General features: G+C 37.1%; 1 long non-coding RNA gene across 1 annotated transcript in view; it reads left to right on the top strand.

The window, feature by feature from the left end:
• The first annotated feature begins 2,325 nt into the window (after positions 1-2,325).
• LOC135232238 (uncharacterized) overlaps positions 2,326-17,377 on the top strand; it is a 120,324-nt gene continuing 105,272 nt past the window's right edge. The window contains exon 1 of the long non-coding RNA XR_010322686.1: positions 2,326-2,672. This is a non-coding gene — a long non-coding RNA (uncharacterized LOC135232238). The remainder of the gene's footprint in view (positions 2,673-17,377) is intronic.

The raw sequence follows: 17,377 nt of genomic DNA, 5'->3' as shown, positions 1-17,377 counted from the left end.
TGCATTGGGCAAATCTGCTATAAATGACCTCTTTAAAGTGTTAAAAAGCAAAGATGTCACTTTAAGGACTAAGGTGGTCCTGACCAAACCCGTGATGTTTTCAATCCCCTCATATGCTTGAGAAAGCTGGCCAATGAATAAGGAAGACTGAAGTATTGACTGCTTTGAATTATAGTGTTGGTGAAGAATATTGAATACACCATGAACGGCCAAAAGAATGAACAAATCTGTCTTGGAACTACAACTAGAATGCTCCTTAGAAACAAGGATAGTGGGACAACATCTCACACACTTTGGACTTGTTATCGGGAGGGATCAGTCCCTGGAGAAAGACATCATGCTTAGTAAAGTAGAAAGTCAGTGAAAAAGAGGAAGACCCTCAATGAGATAGATTAACACAGTGGCTGCAAGAATGGGCTCAAGCATAACGATTGTGAGGATGGTGCAGGACCTAACAGTGTTTTGTTCTGTTGCACATAGGATCTCTTTGAGTCTGAACTGAACTGACAGCACATAATAACAACAGCAATTCACTGCATACAGTTTGCAGATCCGTCACCATGATAACCAGCTTCCTCTGAATGTCTTCTTATTTAAGAACTGTGCTAAATTTGAATAGAGCTCTGGCGACGTGGTGGTTAAGAGCTCAGGCTGCTAACCAAAAGGTCAGCAAATCCACCAGCTGCTCCGCTCCTCAGAAGCACTATGGGGAATTTCTACTCTGTCCTATAGGGTCACTATGAGTCAGGATCGACTCAATGGCAATGTGTTTGGTTTTTCATTAATTTCGAACATTGCTCTGGTTATTTTTCTTGACCTCTAAAAAAGCTATGATCCTATGAATTTCACCAATGATGACCTCCACTCTTTGAAAAATGCTGTTTACCTCAACACCCAAGTTTAACTGGTAGAAAACCTTTTAAACATCTTTAGAGAAATTTGCATGTGATAATACAAATAGTTAAAATAGTTCTTTTAAGTCCCAAAACACTCTTCATTCAAGCAAGTTTTATTTCTATATACGACACAAACTTTGAAAGTCTAGTCTTATTTAGTCATGGTCATTTCATATTATTCAGATGGATATTATTTCTTGGCCTTTCCTGATGATTAGTTTCATTTAGGTAGCCATGGCTGTCACCCCTAACTCTGAAGCATCAGACATAAGCTGCTTTTGTTGAGCTCGGGGAAAGAATTGGTCCCTAGTTAGGTAAGGCTGATAGAAGAAAATCATATCCCACCCAGGAGGGTGTTCCCTCACTGCTTTCAGCAATGCATTTTACCCTTAAAAGTAAATTGTTGAAATAACAGTGACCAGCTTAACCATTTGCAGAATATAATCAAAAAAGTATGTGAAACTTGATAGAGAATTTTTTTTAAAACCAAGGTTGTGTAATTTCAAGTTGATTTTCAGATAAAGGAAAGGCAATTCCCCTCTGAAGCTTAAAGCAACATGTCTGTTAACAACTAGCCCATAGGATTACTTTTTGCAATCCTTGTGTTTTTATGACCATCAGAGGTAAAAATTAGTGTTTTTGGCTGCTTTTTGTTGCTGTTTATAACAAAGACTAATGCTGTATATGCATGAAGTTTTTAGTATGCCAGTATCTCAGACTATCTACCAATAAATTAGTTTATTATAAAACTTACATATCTTCTCCTCACTAAATTGGAGAGAGTAGATTTAATGATCTTTTGTATTTTATTGCTGCTCTCATGTGATCACTCGATGTGGAATGTAGTTCACATGAGGACTTCATATAATTTCTTCCAAATTTATTCAGTTCATCTTCTCTCTGGAATTCACTTTGCCATGGCTATTATTCTTCAATACCTTTACCTCATTTTATTCCCAAACCATCTCAAATTTTATTTCCTTCTTAATCTCATAAAACAAAACCAATACAGAGAAAACGGCTAAAGAACATTGCTTGTAAGTGCTTTTTGTCATTGTAATTAATGATTAGTTTTTTTTTTTCGTTTTTGTCTATTGTGAGAATATTCCAAACAAAAGAGTTACAATAATCTAAATGATTGAGATGCTGGAATTGCCTGTGTTCTTTGCTTTGTTTATTGAGAGCAGAACTTGACCAGAGTTTAAAAGCCTTTGTTTCTAATGTTTACTAGTATCATAAAACTGTTTCTTAGCATTCCTTAACACATTCTACAAACAAATTACATTCTGTCTAAACATAAACAGGTCTCACGAAGTCTGTATTTTAGAGTATAAGAGCTGGAAGGGCTCTTAGAATTCATCTAGCTCTAACCGTTTATTTAACGTTAGCAAAGTGGAGGACAGAGACATATGACTTGCTTAAGGGCTTTTAGCTGTGTGGTAGGTGCAAGAATCAACCTGGGTTAATCGCCTGATTCCCAGCCCAGTCCTCTTGTGAACATTATGCTGTCTTCACTGGAATCCAGCATCTATTAATATGCATTCATGCCCTAGGATGTGTATACATACACTTCATGCTTCTCTATTGTCTGTAAAGATAAATGTATTGGTGCAAGATTAAAGGAAGTGGTTCAGTCAGAGAATGGGTAGGCAGGAAATTTAACCATTATTTTTAAGATAAAAGACAAGGCATACACGACAAGTAGAAGGTATTTTAAGTGATGAAGGTCATCAAGAGCTCATGTTCTGTCAACAACACATTTGAACAAGCTACAAGGTAAGGGAAGTATATTCCAAGGAAATTTGTAAGTTGAAAAGCTTGAGCTGGAAAATGACAAAATACAGTATTTACATCAAAAGGTTGTTCCAGTATCTTCCTTGATGACAATATTTGAATTATGTATTTTTTGTTCTGTGAACTAATAATTGAAATAATTCATGATGTAGTGTTGAACAATAAATGTAAAATGATAATCAATTATTTACATGAATTCTAAAAATCACTGCTTAGAGAATATAAGGATGTAAAGATGTTTATCTTTGATTCTTGTTCTTTTCTCAAAAGGCATCTGCTTAAATAGTTCACTCGACCTAGTACTGTTTTGGGTACTGGGTTTTAGTACTGTTTTTTACCCTTACCTGGGAATATTTCTTATCATCTGAAATACCATACTACTGCTTTTTAAGTATATATTCAAGTCATATCTCAATCTTTATGTTTATTATCATAGCAACAACTTCTTTCTAAAGAGCTTTTCATTTGAGGTTATAGACTGTAAAAGCACTAGGAGTAGTGCTAAAACAAATGTCAGGAGGAGCTTCACATTGAACATTTTCCAAGTGCGTTGTCAAGTATTTTAAACAAATCTACGAATTAGCAGACCAAGTTCACAATGTGATAATCAATGATTTGCACAAATTTTTAAATTTCCCATAATCACCAAGTATCCATCATGAGCACTACACTTGAAAATAGCCAAATTTTTGCCTTCTGAAGTTTTTTTTTGTTTTGTTTTAAGATGCACAGAGCTATTAAATAATTCCTATTCATAGGGAATGAGGATTTTGCAGACTAGGTATTGTTTGTGTTGCTATTATTTAGAGAGGTGGTGGGAAGTTCCTTGTACAAGTCCAGCTTCCTCGGGGTCCCAAGTAGTTATTGTTTCCACTGAACACAAATATTCTGAACGTGTGCCCTGCCCTGTCCCCTTGTGTGTGCCTCAAAGGAAGGGAGGGGACCGTCTCTTTCTCTCTTGGATTGTGCACCCAGCTCAGACTGTAGAATGATGGTGGCAAGCTTTGTGTCAGTGGGCCTGTTTACCTAAATGAGGAAGTTGTCTCTGACTACTAGGATTGCTCTCTCTCCAACCTTACTAAACTCATCTCAATTTTTTGCAAAACATTGCCCAATTGTTTTTAAAACCTGTGGCCAATTATTTTTCCAAAAACTGGGAATGTTGTTTAGAGACTACAGCTTACTTTATATCAAGAAAATCAAGTAAAACTCTTTGTAGGTGCAACAAATAGCTCAGGTTTTCTCACATTTTTCTTTTAAAAATATTATGTTTGACTTATTTATCATTTTTAAATAATTTAAAAAATAAATTCAAAGATATTGTTTTCTGATGAGATCCTAGCACATTTTAACTTATTTAAGAGCACTTGAAACTTGGCCCATGTAAAAATTTTATCTTTATGTTTATCTGAACAATTCAGAGCAGTCTTTGATTTTTGGCTATTTAATTTAACAAATTTTTATTGAATTCTCGCAATTTGCTAGGAGCTCTGCTGAAATCAGTTGCCCTCAAGTCAGTCCTGACTCATGGCAACCCCATGTGTGTCTGAGTAAAACTGTGCTCCAGAGTTTTCAATGGCCGATTTTTTGAAAGTAGATTGCCAGGACTTTATTTGAGGTACCTTTGTGTAGACTCAAAACTCTGACCCTTTGTTTAACAGCTGAGTACATTTATGGATATAAAGAAAAAATGGCCTCACAGAGCTTGCTAATACAAAGGAAAGATGGTTATCATACTCATAATATGTGTAGATATTATACTATTATTGCATACGTATATATCTCTCTATGCATATAGATATATGTAGCTATACATATATCTATCTATACATATATATCTGTCTATGCATATATGTACACATATTATACTAATAATATAAATTTCCCTTTGAAGTGAGGATGGTGAGACTACGTTTCACATACTTTGGACATCTTATCAGGAGGAATCAATCCCTGGAGAAGGACATCATGCTTGGTAAAGTAGAGTGTCTGTGAAAAAGAGGAAGACCCTCAACTAGATGGCTTGACACTGTGGCTGCAACAATGGGCTCAAGCATAACAATGATTATGAGGATGGTGCAGGACTAGGCAGTGTTTCTTTCTGTTGTACATAAGGTCGCTATGAATCGGAACCAACTCAACAGAACCTAACAATACCAACAACATGTAGATATAAAATAAAAAACCATCAATCTATGGAATAAGTGCAAGAAATAAAGCATGTATAAAAGAAGCAGCACAGAGGAGAGAAGGTGAAGAGTGATAGCTAAGGAAGGCTTCCAGAGGAGGACATGTTTGAACACTTTTTTTAAACAAATAATAATCAAACAGAGAAGATGGTGAATGTTGGTGGACCTGTGTAATCCAGGCAGAGGGCTGGACAAAGTCCTGGAAGTAGTGAGAGAAAGAGAGAGAGAAATGATTTGCTTGAGAAGCTATCAGAAGTTTTGAATGTTAAGCTCATGAAAGCATCAGGTAGTAGAGTACCTGGCAATGAGGTTATGTGAGTAAAAAGCAGTAGATTCCAGAGGGTCACGCTCAGCAGTTAAACTTTATCAAGCAAAAAGCAGAGAATCAATCAAGAATCTTAATTAATAAAGTTATGTTGTCATATTTGTGTTTAATAAAAGACCAGCAGTATGAATGTTGTTTTGGGGAAGAAAGAGTAAGAGGAGATGGTGTTGTAAGCAGGGGTGCTCGTTGGCCACACTTATCAGTGCTTAGTGACACACGGGTGATTTAAGGGTATATGCAGGGGAAATTGCAGATGTTACCAACGGATGTGTCCTGAAGAGACCTATACATCAAACCAAACCAGTGGGAAGTTCATTCGCATGTTTGTTTTCCACATTAACTAAAATTAAAGAATAAGGAAAATTCTGCCTCAGTCTTAAAAAAGATCAGTATTTCTTTCCTCTAAATTACAGTCATTATACTCCACGGAAAATACTTACTGGATGGGGATTTTTCTTATACGCTCCATATAATAAGGTATATTTTGCTAATCACAGGCTCTCTTACTTTCTAATGGACAAGTCCCCAAAGGGAGAACCACTGTATTTCACTGGCTCTTTATTAAGTAGCCTGCAGGGTAGATAATCATGTTCACTGAATCTGACATACACACTAGTTGAACCAGCCTGGAGAAAATAGTAGGTTGAAAAGCCAAAGTCTTAGAGGTGAAAATTACAAAGCTGGGAGTATTTTGAGCCAGTTGGTCTATTCAGTACCAACTTGGCATATGACAATATTATAAAAGAGCATGACTGAGAATAAAAGCAATTCTAAAAATATGCTTCTGTATGCTTGGAAAATTATTACTTTTAGCATGGCTGCTTAAATATCTCTTTGTGTTTTGTTAATTTTTTTTTTTTTTTTTTTGGTGTAGACTTAGTAGATACGACAGTATATTGACATTTTCATCTATGGGGTCACTGAACATCTGTACAGAGGCTTATACACCCATGCTGATAATTTTCTTATCCTATCATCATTTCTCATACATTTCCCAGAAGACAATTCCCCACCCACTGCAATAGCTTCTCTAACTGACAACAGAAATAGTGACTAGAATAGAATAACACATAGAATATGAGGGTATGGGAGCTTCTTAAGCATTTAATGTGGATAAGTGTCTAATACCAAAGTAAAATTTCTCTAGTAATTACCAGGCTAAATTGTCCCTTGTTTTCAAGATCTGATTCTTCCAAAATACTCTTGGAAGTAAGATAAGGGGTTTGGGGGGCAATCACAGTTGCAGGATGACAGTAATATTATATTTAACAGTCTTTGCCCTTACTGATTCCTTATCATGTACCAGGCACTTTACCAAGTACTTTTTATGTTTTATTTAATTCTCATAACATAAATATATGGGATTATTATTCTTATTTTTCATTGGGAAACTATTAGAAAGATTAAGTAAATTATCTAATAAGTTTAATAAATAATGAAGCTGATATTTTTGGGGGAAGAAACAACTATTAACCAAAACAAATGCCTGTAAGAAGTCGTGTGTGTGTTTTTGTGTGAGTATATATAGTGTGGTGTATACGTTTTGGGTAGATGAATGTACCTGTTGTTTGTGTGTGTATATATTTGTTGTGTATAAGTGTATGGGTTGTGTGCGTGTGCTGCATGTTGGGGTCATTTGCTGAGGGAGAATAGGGGAACATTCTTTCATCATCCTTAAGGAGGCTGTATTGGTGTGGTCCTTCCCTGCAATGGGAGATATTGTGAGGGGTACTTTCAAATACTTTGTATTGGAGGAAATACTTTGTATTTGGTATGCCCTCTCAAAAGAATTGTCACTTAAGAAATAAGTTTATTTGTAACAGTAACTTCACATTACGTAAGCCTTTTCCCTTTTCTTCATACTCGTTCTTCCCAAAAGGACCCACATAACTCTGCCTGCAACTCTGTGCAAGGCCACAAAACAAATGACTCAATTCTCAAAAGGCATAGTTAAGAACTCCCTCATAAAGTGACCAAGAATGACCACATTAAAATGAAGCAGACTAGGGCCCATTTACGGACCCCAAAGTATGCACCTAATTGGCTCAGTTTATGATTACACACGAATGGCGTAATGTACACATTTAGCAGGCAGCTTCTACTTGCTGTGGTTGAATAACTCAAAAGAGAGAAGACTAGACCTTATAGCTTAAGAAAGATGTTTCAAATAAGCCTGAGGGTTTTGAAAATGGATAGGTTTCTGATTGCAAAATCACTCCCCCAAAGCAGAAATATTTTGGCAGTTTAATACATCTAGATTCCTGATGAAGGCTATTTTTTTCCCCAGCTTCAAATATTCCAGTTGCAGGAAAACTTGCACTTCTACATTATTGGTTTCCCTTTATCCATATGGAAACTTTTATTTGTCAGGATCCAACTTATGTAAGCAAAGACAAAATATCAAACTTCAAAATAAAAGGCTAGAAATACATTTCACTCTTTAGACTCTCCTTGACCTTGGGAAATGCCTGCCAGTTGGCAGCCACACCTTCATACAATGACGCTGTGGACCTCAGCTAGCGCCTTTCCAAGAACTCAAATGGCAACAAAGCTCCTAAATGGGTGAGGGACTGCTCAGTTTAGACATTTTGTTTTCAAATCCTTCACACCTGCTACTGGATCCAGGGTGGAGGTTAGAAAACACAGAGAGATACAGTGGGAGAGATCTTAGGTCAGGGCTACAAAAACAAGCACAGTTTGTTTTGCCACAACAAAAAAAAATGACCACTTCCTCACTGAAGAGCAGTGATAAGCACTCCTGAAGGCTTTTGTTGGGCTCTTCATGAAACTAATCTATCTTAAGTCACAAAAAGAGCTTATGGTCTTCATTGTTAATACAAGCATTCATACCCCATTTCCTCAATACCCCCCCTTCTTTTTTTGTAAGCCTCCTTCTTCTTCCTTCCAGCCCCAACAAAGCACGAGAAGGTGAAGACAGAAAAGCACACATACACACACACGCTCCATGCTGATACCAGTACGTTTGGAAATTCACATTTCAGCTGGCAAACGGATGACCTTCAATGAGGCAGTGAAATAGAAAACAAATAGTTGCATTTCTTCCTCTCTCCCCTGTCATCAGTATAAGAATACCCTTTAGTCTGCTGATAGAAATAATTTACATCCTATGAAAATTCTCAGTTCAAGTATTTATTTGCTTACTACAACAAATATTTATTAAGTGTAGCATATTTGTTCTCTTTGTATAGGAGAGTGGCAACTCAATTTTGTGACATGTAGCAATAAATAAATTAGTTCAGATTTGTTACCTCTCAGATGAATAATCTATTTCTTAATCTATTAAGAAATAGATTGCAATAACAGATTTAATTGTTTCTGTGACAATTCATTTGTTGTTCTTGTGGCCGTTAAGTCTGTTCCCATTTTTAGCAACCCTGTAGGACAGGGTAGAACTGTCCCACAGGGTTTCCTAGGGTGTAAATCTTCATGGGATCAGATCACCAGGTCTTTTCTTCCAAGAAGTGGCTGGTGGGTTGGAACCTCTGACCTCTCAGTTAGCAGCCAAATGCGTAACAATTGTACCATCAGGGTTCCTTGACAATTCATTTGGGGTTTGGTTATTACATGGACCTTCTTAAAAGGTTCGACTTATGAAGTAAGTAAAGGCTTCTGGGACAGCACTAACCCTCCTGGGAAGGAATAGACAGTAACTGTCTTATTCACCATGATACAATTGAAACAGGGAGTACTGGCTCTCTAATACAGCTTTTGTGAGTTAAACTATTTGTGTGTGTTTTGGGGGGTGGGATTCATGTTTGACTTAAGATTCACCAGAAGAACGCAAATGCTGGAAGGGGCAATTCTATCTTCTATCACTGACCTTAACAGTATTTCAAAGAAGAAAAAAGTCAATTTAAAGCTATTGTAATTTATCCTTGCACCATTTTCCTAGACTCTTTTCCGCCATTTTTTAAAAACAATTATCACTCATGCAAATAACATTGTCAGTATCAGATCATATTTAGCATGCATAGAGCAAACATATCTTTCTCTATATCAGCACGGCACATGTGGCTACTGTGCGCTTGAAATGTGCTCAGTTCCAATTGAGATGTTTTGTCAATGTAAAATGCGTATAGATTCCAAAGACTGAATACAAAAAAAAGTACAATACCTTGTACATCATTTTTATACTAACTACAATTTGAATAATAATATTTTGGATATGTTGGGTTAAATAAAATTTATTGATTTCAACCATTTGATTTTCTTTTTTAAAAGTGTTGCTGCTAAAAAATGTACAATGACATATGTGGCTCCCATTTTATTTCTATTAGGACAGTACTGGTCTAGCTATTAATTTTATTGTTCACGTCATGGGAGGAGCTATGAGAATATATTTAAAAAAAAGAGACAACTTTAATATTTAGATGTTCTATGTCACTTTGTTTCCCTATTAAGGCAGTTATTCAGAGGGAATAACTTATCTTTCTATATCTGTGTTTAATATTATATATGTGTGTAGAAGCTCTGCCTGATGCAAATGATTAACATACTCAGCTACTAACCTAAAGGTTAGAGGTTTGAGTATACCCAGAGGTGCCTCAAAAGAAAGGCCTGGAAATCTACTTCTGACAAACCAGTCACTGAAAACCTCATGGAGCACAGTTCTATTCCAACACAGGTGAGGGCACCATGAGTTCGAATTGACTCAATGATAACTAATTTTTTTTTTTTTTTTTTTAGTGGTTTATATGTATATGTTTGTATTTCCTGTAAGACTAATGGACCTTTATTAGCAGATCATATTGCTCAAAAATACAATCCCATCTTATTGTTACCAACCAGCTTCTTTCCATCACGGCACTACTCTTCTATTCTTAGAGTCTTAGATATTTTTGCACCCTAAGAATTTGTTTGTCGTTTTGTCTTACTGTGGAGACTCGCATGTTGCTGTGATGCTGGAAGCTACGCCATTGGTATTTAAATTCCAGCAGGGCCACCAATGGTGGACAGGATTCAGCTGAGCTTCTAGACTAAGACAGACTAGGAAGTAGGACCTAGTGGCCTACTTCTGAAAAAAATTAGCCAGTGAAAATCTTATGACTAACAGCAGAACATTGTCTGATATAGGGCCAGAGGGTAAGCCCTTCAGGTTGAAAAGCACTCAAAAGATGACTGGGGAAGAGCTGCCTCCTCAAAGTGAGTGGACCTTAATAATGTGGATGGAGTCAAGTTTTGGGGATCTTTATTTGCTAATGTGGTCCAACTGAAAATGAGAAGACACAGCTTCAAACATCCATTAATAATCTGAATGTGGAATGTATAAACTATGAATCTAGAAAAATCAGAAATCGTCAAAAATGAAATGGAATGCATAAACATCGATATGTTAGGCATTGTTATTGTTGTTAGGTGCATCAAGTCAGTTCTGACTCATAGTGACCCTATGTACAATAGAACAAAACACTGCCTGATCCTGTGCCATCATCATGATCATTTTTTATGCTTAAGCCCATTGTTGCAGCCACTGTGTCAGGCCATCTCACCGGGGGTCTTCTTCTTTTTCACTGACCCTCTTCTTCACCAAGCATGATGTCCTTCTCCAGGGACTGAACCCTCCTGATAACATGTCCAAACTATGTAAGACATAATCTCATCATCCTTGCTTCTAAGGAGTATTCTGGTTGTACTTCTTCCAGGACAGATTTATTTGTTCTTTTGGCAGTCCATGGTATATTCTATATTCTTCCCCAATACCACAATTCAATGGTGTCAATTCTTCTTAGGTCTTCCATATTCATTCTCCAGCTTTCACATGTATATGAGGTGATTGAAAACACCATGGCTTGGGTCAGGCACACCTTAGGCTTCAAGCTGACATCTTAGCTTTTCAACACTTGAAGTAGGTATTTTGCAGCAGATTTGCCCACTGCAACGCATCTTTTGATTTCTTGACTGCTTCCATGGCTGTTGATTGTGGATCCATGTAAAATGAAATCCTTGACAACTTCAGTCTTTTCTCCGCTTATCATGATGTTGCTTATTGGTCAGTTGTGAGGATTTTTGTTTTCTTTATGTTGAGGTGTAATCCATACTGATGGCTGTGGTCTTTGATCTTCATCAGTAAGTGCCTCAAGTCCTCTTCACTTTCAGCAAGCAAGGTAGTGTTACCTGCATAACACAGGTTGTTAATGAGTCTTCCCCCAATCCTGATGCTCCATTCTTCTTCATATGATCCAGCTTCTCCAGTCATTTGCTCAGCATGCAGATTGAATAGGTATGGTGAAAGGATACAAACCTGACACACACATTTCCTGAGTTTAAGCCACACAGTAAAAAAAACCCTTATTCTGTTTGAATGGCTGCCTCTTGAGCACAACTAAGTGTTCTGGAATTCCCATTCCCATTCTTTGAGTTATCCATGATTTATTATGATCTGCACGGTCAAATGCCTTTGCATAGTCATTAAAACACAGGTGAACATCTTTCTGGTGTTCTCTGCTTTCAGCCAGGATTCATCTGACACCAGCAATGGCATCCTTGCTTCCACATTCTCTCTTGAATCTGGCTTGAATTTCTGGCAGTTCCCTGTTGATATGTTGTTGCAGTCGCTTTTGAATGATCTTCAACAACACCTTACTTGTATGTGATATTAATGGTATTTTTTTTATAATTTCTGCACTCTGTTGGATCACCTTTCTTGGGAATAGGCATAATTATGGATCTCTTCCAGTAGTTGGCCAGGTAGCTATCTTCCAAATTTCTGACATAGATGAGTCAGGACTTTCAGGGCTGCATCCTTTTGTTGAAACATCTCAATTGCTACCTGTCAATTCCTTGAGCCTTATTTTTCACCCATGTCTTCAGTGCAGCTTGGACTTCTTCCTTCAGTACCATCATTTCCTGATCTTGTGATACCTCCTGAAATGGTTGAAAGTTGACCCAGTTCTTTTTGGAACGGTGACTCTGTGTATTCCTTCCATCTTCTTTTGATGCTTTCTGTTCCATTTAATATTTATCCTTTAGAATCCTTCAGTATTGCAACTTGAGGCTTGAATTTTTTCTTCAGTTTTTTCAGCTTGAGAAATCCCGAGCATGTTCTTCCTTTTTGGTTTTCTATCTCTAGGTCTCTGCACATGTCATTATAGTACTTTACTTTGTCTTCTCGAGCTGCCCTTTGAACAGAAGTTTTCAGCTTTTTACTTCATCATTTCTTCCTTTTCCTTTAGCTACTCTACGTTCACAAGCAAGTTTCAGAGGCTCTTCTGATATCCATTTTGGTCTCTGATCTGTTCCACAGTTGGCCCCTGGCCTTATTCTGACTGATGTTATTGAGCTTTTCCATTGTCTCTTTCCACAGGTGTAGTAGATTTGATTCCTGTGTATTTCATCTGGTGAGGTCCACGTGTAGAGTCACCATTTGTGTTGGTGAAAAAAGGTATTTGCAATGAAGAAGTCATTGGTCTTGCAAAATTGTACCATGCAATCTCTGGTATCCTGATCCAAGGCCGTATTTTCCAACTACTGATCCTTCTTCGTTTTCAACTTTCACATTCCAATCACCAGTAATTATCAATGTATCCTAATTGTGTGTTCAATCAATTTCAGATTGTGGAAGTTGGTAAAAATCTTCAATTTCTTCATTTTTGGCCTTAGTGGTTGATGCATAAATTTGAATAATTATTGTATTAGTTAGTCTTCCTTGTAGGCATATCAATATTATCCTATCATTAACAACCTTGTACTTCAGGATAGATCTTGAAATGTTCTTTTTGATGACAAATGCAACACCATTTCTTTTCCAGTTGTCATTCCCAGCATAATAGACCATGTGATTTTTCCTTCCAAAATGGCAAATACCAGTTCATTTCAGCTCACTAATGCCTAGGAGAGTGATGTTTATGCATTCCATTTCATTTTTGATGATTTCTAATTTTCCTAGATTCATACTTTGTACATTCCACATTCCTATTCTTAATGGATGTTTGTAGCTGTTTCTTCTCATTTTGAGTCATGTCACATCAACAAATGAAGGTCCCTGAAGCCTGACTCCATGCACATCATTAAGGTTGATGTGCCTCTATTTTGAGGAGGTAACACTTCCCCAGTCATCTTTTAAGTGCCTCCCCACCTGAAAGGTTTTTCATTTGTAAGGTTTTCACTGGCTAATTCTTTGCAGAAGTAGGTCACCGGGCCCTTCTTTCTATTCTGTCTTAGTTTGGAAGCTCAGGTGAAACCTGTTTGTCATGGGTGACTGTCTTAGTTTTCTAGTGCTGCTATAACAGAAATACCACTAGTAGATGGCTTTAACAAACAGAAATTTATTTTCTCACAGTCTAGTAGGCTAGAAGTCCAAATTTTGGGTGTCATCTCCAGGGGAAAGCTTTCTGTCTCTGTCAGCTCTGGAAGAAAGACCTTGTCTTCAATCTTGCTCTGGACTAGGAGCTTCTCCATGCAGGAATCTTGGGTCTAGAGGATGCGCTTTGCTCTCGACATTGCTTTCATGGTGATATGAGGTCCCCAACTCTCTGCTTGCTTCCCTCTACTTTTATCTCTTGTAAGGTAAAAGGTGGTACAGGCCACATTCCAGGGACACTCCCTTTACACAGGAATGTGACCTTAGTAAGGGTGTTACAATCCTACCCTAATCCCCTTTAACATAAAATTGCAATCACAAAATGGAGGACAACTACACAATACCGGGAATCGTGGCCCAACCAAGTTGACACATACTTTGGGGGATACAATTCAGTCCATAACAGTGACCCTACTGGTATTTTAATACCAGTGGCATAGCTTCCAGCATCACAGCAACATGCAAGCCCCCACAGTATGACAAAGTGACAAACCTGTGAGGCATTAGTGAGCTATATGGACCATTTTGAATCAGACAGTCATATGGTCTGCTATGCCGGGAATGACAAATTGAAGAGGAATGGTGTTGTGTTCATCTTCAAAAAGAACATTTCAAGATCAGCCCTGAAGTACAATGACGTCAGTGCTGGGGAACTATCCATATGCCTACAAAGAAGAACAGTTAATACAACTATTGTTCAAATTTACACACCAACTACTAAGGTCAAAGATGAAAAAAATTGAAAATTTTTAACAATTTCTGCAGTTTGAAATTGATCTAACATGCTATCAAAATGCACTGATAATTACTGGTGATTGGAAAGTGAAATTTGGAAATGAAGAAGCATGATTGGCAATTGGAAAATATAGCCTTGGTGATAGAAATAATGCTGGAGATCGCATGATAGAATTTTGCAAGACCAATGACTTTTCATTGCAAATACATCTTTTCAACAGCATAAGCATTGACTATACACGTGGACCCCACTGGATAGAATACACAGGAATCAAATCAACTATATCTGTGGAAGAGATGATGGAAAAGCTCAATATTATTAGTCAGAACAAGGCCGGGGCTGACTGCAGAGCAGACCATCAATTGCTCATATGCAAGTTCAAGGTGAAAATAAAGAAAATTAGAACAAGTCCATGAGAGCTAAAATACAACCTTGGGTGTATCCCCCTTGAATTTAGAGACCATCTCGAGAATAGATTTGATGCATTGAACACTAATGACTGATGACCAGACAAGTTGTGGAATGACATCAAGGACATCATACATGAGGAAAGCAAAAGGTCATTAAAAAGACAGGAAAGAAAGAAAAGACCAAGATGGATGTCAGGAGAGACTCTGAAACTTGCTCTTGAATGTAGAATAGCTAAAGCAAAAAGAAGAAATAATGAAGAAAAAGAGCTGAACAGAAGATTTCAAAGGGCAGCTTGAGAAGATAAAGTATTATAATAAAATGTGCAAAGACCAGGAGATAGATAACCAAGAGGGAAGAACACGCTGTTCATTTCTCAAGCCGAAAGAGCTGAAGAATATATTCAAGCCTCAAGTTGCAATATTGAAGGATTCTACCAGGAAAAATACTGATTGTCGCAGGAAGCATCAAAAGAAGACGAAAGGAATACAGAGTCAGTGTACCAGAAAGAGTTTGACACTCAACCATATCAGGACATAGCATACTATCAAGAACCGACGGTAATGAAGGAAGAAGTCCAAGCTGAGCTGAAAGCTTTGGTAAAAAACAAGGCTCCGGAAACTGATGAAATACCAACTGAGATGTTTCAACAAAGGGACGCAACTCTGGAAGTGCTGGCTCATCTCTGCCAGAAATGCAGAAGATAGCTACGTGGCCAACCGACTGGAAAGGATCCATATCTGTACCCATTCCCAAGAAAGGTAATCCAACAGAATTCAGAAATTGTTGAACAATATCATTAATATCAGACACAAAGAAAATTTTGCTGAAAATCATTCAAAAGTTATTTCAGCAGTACATCGGCAGGGAACTGTCAGAAATTCAAGCCAGATTCAGAAGAGGGTGTGGAACCAGGGATATTACTGCTGATGCCAGATGAATATTGCCTGAAAGCAGAGAATACCAGAAAAATGTTTACCTGAGTTTTAGTGACTATGTGAAAGCATTCAACTCTGGGGATTGTAACAAATTACGGATAACATTTCGAGGAATGGAAATTCCAGAACACGTATTTGTGCTCATGAGGAATCTGTACTTAGACCAAGAGGCAGTGGTTCCAACAGTACAAGGGGATACTGCATGGCTTAAAGTCAGGAAAGGTGTGCTTTAGAGTCGTATCCATGCTTATTCAATCTGTATGCTAAGCAAATAATTCAAGAAACTGAACTATTAAGAAGAATGTGGCATGAAGATTGTTTTTTAATATCTCTATATACTCTTCCACAGAAAGTTTGTAGGCAGCCAATCATGCTTGTCATTCAATCAGCAATATCCAGTAAGAGCTTTATTTATGCTGACTCCCAGTTTATGCTCTTGAAGAAGTAGAATGTTAAGGTTGATTCCAGCTCAAGGAACTGAACGTTTTGTAGTTAGAGACTACAAAAGGAAGGGAACGTGAGTGAAATAACACATGGTAGGAAGATTTCACGTTAAAATCAGTACTTCCGGCTTCTTTTAAAAAGTGGCAACCCCAGCCTGCACCATTGCAATAATAACCATTCTCTGGAGCTATTTAGTTACTGCCCACATTGTACAGGCATAAAATCTACAATGTACTGTTTATGTCATCTGACTGGCTCATGTAGGTATTTGAACTTTTACCTCCTGCTTTTGTTGTTAGTTGCTGTCAAATCATTTCCAACTCATGGCGACACCATGTGTGTAGAGTAGAATTGCTCCATCAGGTTTTCAAGGCTGTGACTATTTGGAAGCTGATTGCCATGGCTTTCTTCCAAGAAACTTCTGGGCAGTAGTCGAGCTCAAAATGTTTGTGCCACACAGAGCCCACATTTACTCCTTTAGACGTAATTAATAACGTCTCTTTCAACTCCCTGCTACTTTTTTGAGATTCTTGAGCCTATAACTTAGAAATCTTCCACATAGGACTGTACTATCAAAGTAGAGTTAGGTCCATTATTCTAACAATTTCTATTAAAAAAGAATATGCCTATAAATATCCCTTTCTTCCAAATAGTAATGGGACTATATCTGGTGGAAACAATTAGCTTTATGGAAATTCATTTACTGTCTGAGTGAACTTTTCAGGACAGTAAAATTAACTCATCAGATCCCATTTCCACAAATATTGAGAGATGGCTTTTTTGGTAATTAAGTAATATTATAGAATTATTAGTAATGTCTCCCGTGCATTTATGGTACTTGGCAAGGATAAAAAGAATCATCTGTGCAGTAAAAAATTTTGAAGATATTATTTATTAGCCTTTCCAGAATTGAGAGTGGTAAGATATCACAATGGAAGAATGAATTTTCAATAATTCCCATTTGTTTCTATAAATTAAAAAAAAAAAAAAAAGTTTGTCACATGAAATTCTCTATTGGGAACTACAATAAGCCAAAGTTCTCTTATTAAGAATCTCCAAGGAAAGCAATGTATTAGTGGTTTGTGGAATTATGATCTTTTAAATACTAGTGGATGCTTGAATTCTATTCTGCATATTATCTGTCCTATAATCATGATTTGATAATGGTAAATTTCTTCCTGATTCTTTGAGCTATTTCTTTGGAAGGAATTCTCTTTCATTTTAATAGATAATGTTATTTTAAGAAAAATAGTGTAGTTTCAAAACTAACTTTTTTTTTAACATGCATTGTACCAAAATAGTAAGTGTACCAAAGTACAAAGTGTGT

The sequence above is a fragment of the Loxodonta africana genome, chromosome 1 (genome assembly GCF_030014295.1).
Source record: "Loxodonta africana isolate mLoxAfr1 chromosome 1, mLoxAfr1.hap2, whole genome shotgun sequence".
In the NCBI taxonomy this organism is placed as follows: Eukaryota; Metazoa; Chordata; class Mammalia; order Proboscidea; family Elephantidae; genus Loxodonta; species Loxodonta africana.
The sequence above is the reverse complement of the archived record's forward strand: the minus strand, read 5'-3'. Positions and strand labels throughout refer to the sequence as shown.